We start from the raw sequence: 6295 nt of genomic DNA on the forward strand, positions 1-6295 counted from the left end.
GATCCTGGAATAGCGTGGCTTTTATCGAGGCTTCACTCGAGGAACTACCGGTGAGTGCCAAATTGGGTCAGAGTTGCTTAGCAACATAGATCAGTGCACCCGGGCTCAGTAGTTTTGGGTGGTTCCGCCACACCGGGAGCCTTGGTGGCGAACGTAAGACGGTGATCAAGCGAAGAGACTTGGCATCACACTTGTTCGTGTTGGACAAGTGGCTGTGGACGTAGGGAGGGACTTGGTGTCCTAACCGAACCATGTTAAATCGTGTGTCTTGGTGTCTTCACGGGAGTTTGCATATTCTCTCCCTTACCTCTTTACTTACCATATTACGTTTCCGCATTTGCTCTCTCTTGCGTGCCTTTACTTTCCTAGTTAGTTTGATTAGGATTGGCTATAGGCTCTCTTGTGTGCCTTTACTTTCCTAGTTAGTTTGATTAGGATTGGCTATAGGTTGCAAGTCTTTTAGGGGTAAGTAGAGAGTAGCATAGATAAACCTTAGTCATAACTAGCATGTGTAGGACGGATTAGGGTTATCTCATGCAAATAGATTGAGCCCTAGGATAGAAAGCGATTAGCGACCCTATTCACCCCCTCCCCCTCTAGGGCCAGATTTTTTAAACCCCGGTGATCCTTACAAACATGCATTGACATAAACAAGAAAATCACACTAGCATTATCAATAAACTTAGAAAACCAGAACAAAGACACAGACTCACTTTTTATTCCATCCTTCTTCTCACAAAAGACACACACACTAGAAGTAGCAATCTAAGCCTAAATCTTCTCATAAGCAAAAATAAGACTACTACTTCATAAACTTTATTCAAACAAACCACAAGCTTACTTTAGATCAAAACTAAACTGGCTCTCAAATGACTAACTTGCACACAAACTCTAAAAAACCTAAATAAAAACTATACGAACGATCAAACCTCCCCCATCATGCTTGAATTATACAATGTCCTCGTTGTAAGAAATTTGGTACAAGGATGTGTAGCTTGTATACACATATGCTCAGTGCCTGCCGCAATTGCAACCATCGTGATGGTATCTGCCTCTGCCGTAGTTGTGCCCATGGTTGTTGTTCCTACCGTGCCTCACACCGGAGACCATCCCGAACAGCTTTCTCACGTTCCTCAACAAGAACTTGTAGTCCTCATCTTGTTGTTGATCGATCTCTATGACATCATGATCATGGGTCGTAATTGACCGAAGCATGCTGTCGACAGTCTTGGCGATGTAGTGGATGTTCTGCCTGCAACTCGCACAACAAGTGTTACTGTTGAAGGAAGTTAGCACGCCAGTTTGTGAACCACAAGCGCATGGATTGCATAACTTTTCCCTTAGAGTACTCCCCTAAGGTTTATCAATTCGCGGAACAAATGGATTACTACGCTTAACTAAGCACTAATTAAGTTGATAGAAGACTCTAATTGAGTGGTGGTAGATGTAAACAAGAACTAATCTAAAACGAATGAACTAGAACGAGTAAACGATAATGAGTTAGTAAGAACAAGTCAATGGTGCGATATGATGTAGTAAGATGTGGAAGCACACGAGGTATGAAAGGCGATCGCCCATAGAGGATGCAATGAACCGATCTAATCTATCATGATAAAGGTTGTGATCCCAATCCAACACTTTCCCTCCCATGAAGAGTCACTACACGAGGGTAATCGATATCGAATCAAAGTGCACGCAGTGTTGATTGTGTTCTAAGTACGCAAAAAAATGAGCGATGCATACCCAAAGCAATGCTAGTCAGCCGTTACGATATAAAGTTCCATCAACAAAGAATGAGAACAGATTGATCACAATAAGGGTATAGCGATATACAACTCAAGATCTTCTTACAACTCCATGGACGAACGAAGGTGTCACCCCATAACAATGAACATGATCATGCTATGGGGGTGAAGACTCCAGCTCTGAGATGACCTCCTCGCTGTCCTCCAACTTGAGACAGTGCTAGCGCTCCGGCGGCGTCGCTCCTCCTTGCCTTGACCTCCAATGGTAGCTCTAGATGTGTTTTTGTTTCTCCTCCTCCTAGTTCACCGAATTGCACTAGCCTCAGGGGGTATTTATATGGGTCCCGTGCGCATATGTTTAAGGAAATCAATAGGGAACCTTCTGTACTTCTGTACTTGCCATACATAGGCTAACCGGCGCCCCTTCCATCGGGGCCGCCTGCCTTTCTCCTTCAACCGTGTGACTTGTAGAAGCTTCAGGACTCCGTTCCCCGCTCTGGAAGCTCGTGGAATGTCGGTTTCTTGTGCGAGTAGCTTGAGCCCTTTCCTTCTCTTGTCGGGTTGCCCTAATTCTGAAATTCTCCTGCCTTATCTTCAGTTGCTGGGCCTAGGACTCTCTTGTGGGTTGATTCCTTCCATATTCTTGATAATGGAGAGGCCTAGGACTCCTTTTGGCCCATGGGCTTCATTGCATCACATGGATGGGCTTGATGCTTGTTCATAGTTGCTCCAAAATTCACCCAAAAATCTGTGTAAACACAAATCTCCCAAAAACATATACACATGCGAAAACGGGGTTATTTCACATGCCAAGTGGCGGTTAATACAAGATCAGTCCAAAATCTTCACTTAAATAGAACATAAAAAGTGACAATAATGAGCGGCAACAGTTACCATGTCCCTCTGGCTCGGGGTTGTCGTCGTCGTCGCCGCCGTCTTGTTCATCTTGGCTGTTGTCTTGGCGACGATCCTCCTCTTCATGCTTGTTGTCACCCCGCCAGCCGTAGTCATCAAATTCATCATTGTCGCGTCCAGCAGTAGCCCACGCTGACGGGCTTCGATCATCCTCCCAGTCGTTTTCGCCTCCATAATCGTTCGGTGTGTACTCTGAAGTATGATTGATGTAATTCTTCCTCTTGATGCCCAGGAGACGAGCGGAGCGACATGGTGCAGCAGTGGCCTTCATCTTGATGCAGAGAGGATGATGGCACCTAGATATTGCTTAGTGATGCGTCCTGATGGAGCCTTCCCTCCAACGCTGTTGCGAGCTTGTCTGACGAAACAGCGATTTGCATGGGCCTTCAGATCGCACCCCTTAACTTCAGCGCGAAAGAGAGAGCATCAGCGGAGGGAAAAGCAGTTTGTGCTGATCGGCACAGTCTCCCTGGTGATTGTTGTCGGTCGTCGCCTCCTCCTGGATGTTGATATTGCTTGCCATGTTGCTTCGGGTGCTTTTGGAACACGAACTCGAGGGTTTTTGGTGGAGAATTGAGACCTCTATTGCCTTGTATTTATACTCTGGATGCCTTGCACAAAACTCCACTTTCCTTCTAGAATTTTCCAAAATTTTTGAGCAATTTTTGCATCCCAAACTTCCTTTTTTGCGTTCCTCCAAAACCAGAAACAACAGGCGCTCGGGGATGGAAATCCCTCTTGTGCCAATCCCACAGGGCTTCATGCTGATCGACACGAGATCATTTTTCCTCCTCCGAGTTGGGTTTCTGTGCAGAAGTATTTTGTGTCCAAAAATATATGTTTTGTGCGATGAATTTGACCAAAAACACGGATAAAAATTGCTAAATATATATGTACAACTTACCTTGTTTAACGTCTCTAAGTTCGGCGAACTTGATTATCCTTCATTGTGTAGATATCAATATATTGTATAGGCACATGATCAGGCTCTAGGAACACCTTGAGTCATTGACCATTCACCAAATATGAATTTCCCTTGACATCCATTATCATCACTGCTCTGGTAGGTGAGACTGAGTGTACAATATACGGTCCATCCGATTTACTCTGTAATTTTCCTTTGCCAAATAATTTGAACCAAGAACTATACAGCAAGACCTGGTCACCTTCTTTGAATTCATTCTTTTGAAGCCTTTTATCAAACCATCTCTTTGTTCTTTCCTTGTAAATACTAGCACTGTGATAAGCTTTCAATATTAGTTCTTCCAACTCACTGATTTGAATCCTTTGTTTTGTTCTTGCAACATCAATATCCAGATTCATTTCTCTAATCCCCCAATAAGCTTTATGTTCAAGTTCAACAGACAAGTGGCAGGTTTTTTCATAGACAAACTGGTATGGGGCCACTCCTATCGGTGTCTTATGTGCAGTTCTATGCCCATAATGCTCCATTTAATTTCTTGGACCAATCCTTTCCTCCTCTGATCACTGTCTTCTTTAATATTTCTTTCAATTGCTTGTTCAAAGTTTCAGCTTGCCCATTAGTCTATGGGTGGTAAGCAGCGGATACTCTATGCTCAATTCCAAGTTTGGTTAGGCACCTAGTGAAATCTTTTCCAATAAAATGTGATCCACCATCACTAATCAATACTCTAGGCACACTATATCGCGGAAAGATGATAGTTTTTTCATATGAATTGACTCCTCCGTCGATGCTTTATGACATAGTATAGCTTCTACCCACTTCGAAGCATAATCGACAATAACCAATATATGTTCATAGCCATGTGAATTCTGAAAAGGTCCCATAAAATCTATACCCCACACATCAAACATGTCGATTTGCAAGTTGTAATTTAAAGGCATAGATTCCTAGATGGCTAGATGTCACATTACCAGTTTTCTGACATTCAGGACAAGTGGCAACATACCTTCTAGTGTTTGCAAGCATTTCTCGCCAATAAAGTCTGCTAGCCCATTCTTGGCTTGTGTTTTGAAGTGCCCAAAGTGTCCTCCATACTCAGATGAATGACATTTTCTGAGTATTTATTTTCTTTCTTCTATGGATATGCATCTTCTAAGCACTCCATTTTCTTCATATCGATACAAGTATGGAGCATGCCAATAGAATTTCCTGTTTTCCGCGGTGACCCTCCTCTTTGTATTCTTATCTTGGTGATCAAGAGGTATCCTTTTTATGGCATGAATTGTATCATTCATCCAATCATCTTTATCCAAAACCCTGTATAATTGATCATCTCTCATTGCATCTTTAATTGGTTCTGAATATCCTCGCTCATGGCTCATCCTTTATAAATTATCTGCCAGTAAATTTTCTGACCCCTTTTGGTCTCTAATTTCAACATCAAACTCTTGTAATAAAAGTATCCATTGAATTAACCTTGGTTTAGCATCTTTCTTGGACAAGAGGTACTTAATAGCAGCATGATCCATGTAGACAATAACTTTCGAATTAACAATGTATGATATGAATTTCTCGAAAGCAAAAACTACTTCTAGCAATTCTTTCTCAGTTGTTGCATAATTAACTTGGGCTTCATTCACGGTTTTACTAGCACAACATATAGCGTGAACTTTACCTTCTTTCCACTGCCCAAGAACTGCGCCCACAGCATAATCACTAGCATCACATGTTATCTCAAATGGTTCTTTCTAGTCTGGCAGTTGAATAATTAGAGCACTGATTAAAGCTTGTTTTAATGTTCTGAAAGCATGCTGGCAGTCTTCATCATATTCAAACTGAACATCTTTTTGAAGTAACTGAATCAACGGTTTAGTGATCTTTCAAATATCTTTTATGAATCTCCTGTAAAACCCAGCGTGGCCTAGAAAACTACGAAGAGATTTGAAGTCTATAGGTGGGGGTAGCTTCTCTACTATCTCAAACTTTGCTTTATCCACTTCAATTCCTCTCTTCGAGACAACACGACCAAGAACTATTACTTGTTCGACCATGAAGTGGCATTTTTCCCAATTAATCACAAGGTCAACTTCTCCACAACGCTTTATGACCTTGTCAAGATTTGCCAAACAACCATCAAAACTTGTCCCATGCATAGAGAAATCATCCACGAACACTTCCATGATATCCTCAATAAAATATATAGCCATCATGCATCTTTGAAAATAAACTAGTGCATTGCACAGTCCAAAAGGAATTCTCTGGTATGCAAATAGTCCATATGGGTATGTGAATGTTGTCTTATGTTGATCGTCGGTACATTTAGGAATTTGAAAGAAACCAGAAAATCCATCAAGGTAGAAAAATTGTGAATGTTTTGCTAACCTTTCAAGCATCTCATCAATGAATGGTAGTGGAAATTGATCTTTTCTAGTTGCATTGTTCAATTTCCTATAATCAACACACATGCGCCAGCCTGTGACTGTTCGTTGCGGAGTTAATTCACTCTTCTCATTTTCCACCATAGCGAGTCCTCCTTTCTTTGGTACATAATGAACTGGATTGACCCACTCACTGTTAGGTACATGATAGATTATTCCATCATTCAGCAATCTTATCACCTCTTTCTTCGCAGCATCTCGCATTGCATGACTCAATCTTCTCTAATGCTCAACAACCAGTTTATGTTGGTCCTCAAGATGAATTCTGTGTG

This window comes from Panicum virgatum, chromosome 7N (genome assembly GCF_016808335.1).
Source record: "Panicum virgatum strain AP13 chromosome 7N, P.virgatum_v5, whole genome shotgun sequence".
NCBI classification, from domain to species: domain Eukaryota; kingdom Viridiplantae; phylum Streptophyta; class Magnoliopsida; order Poales; family Poaceae; genus Panicum; species Panicum virgatum.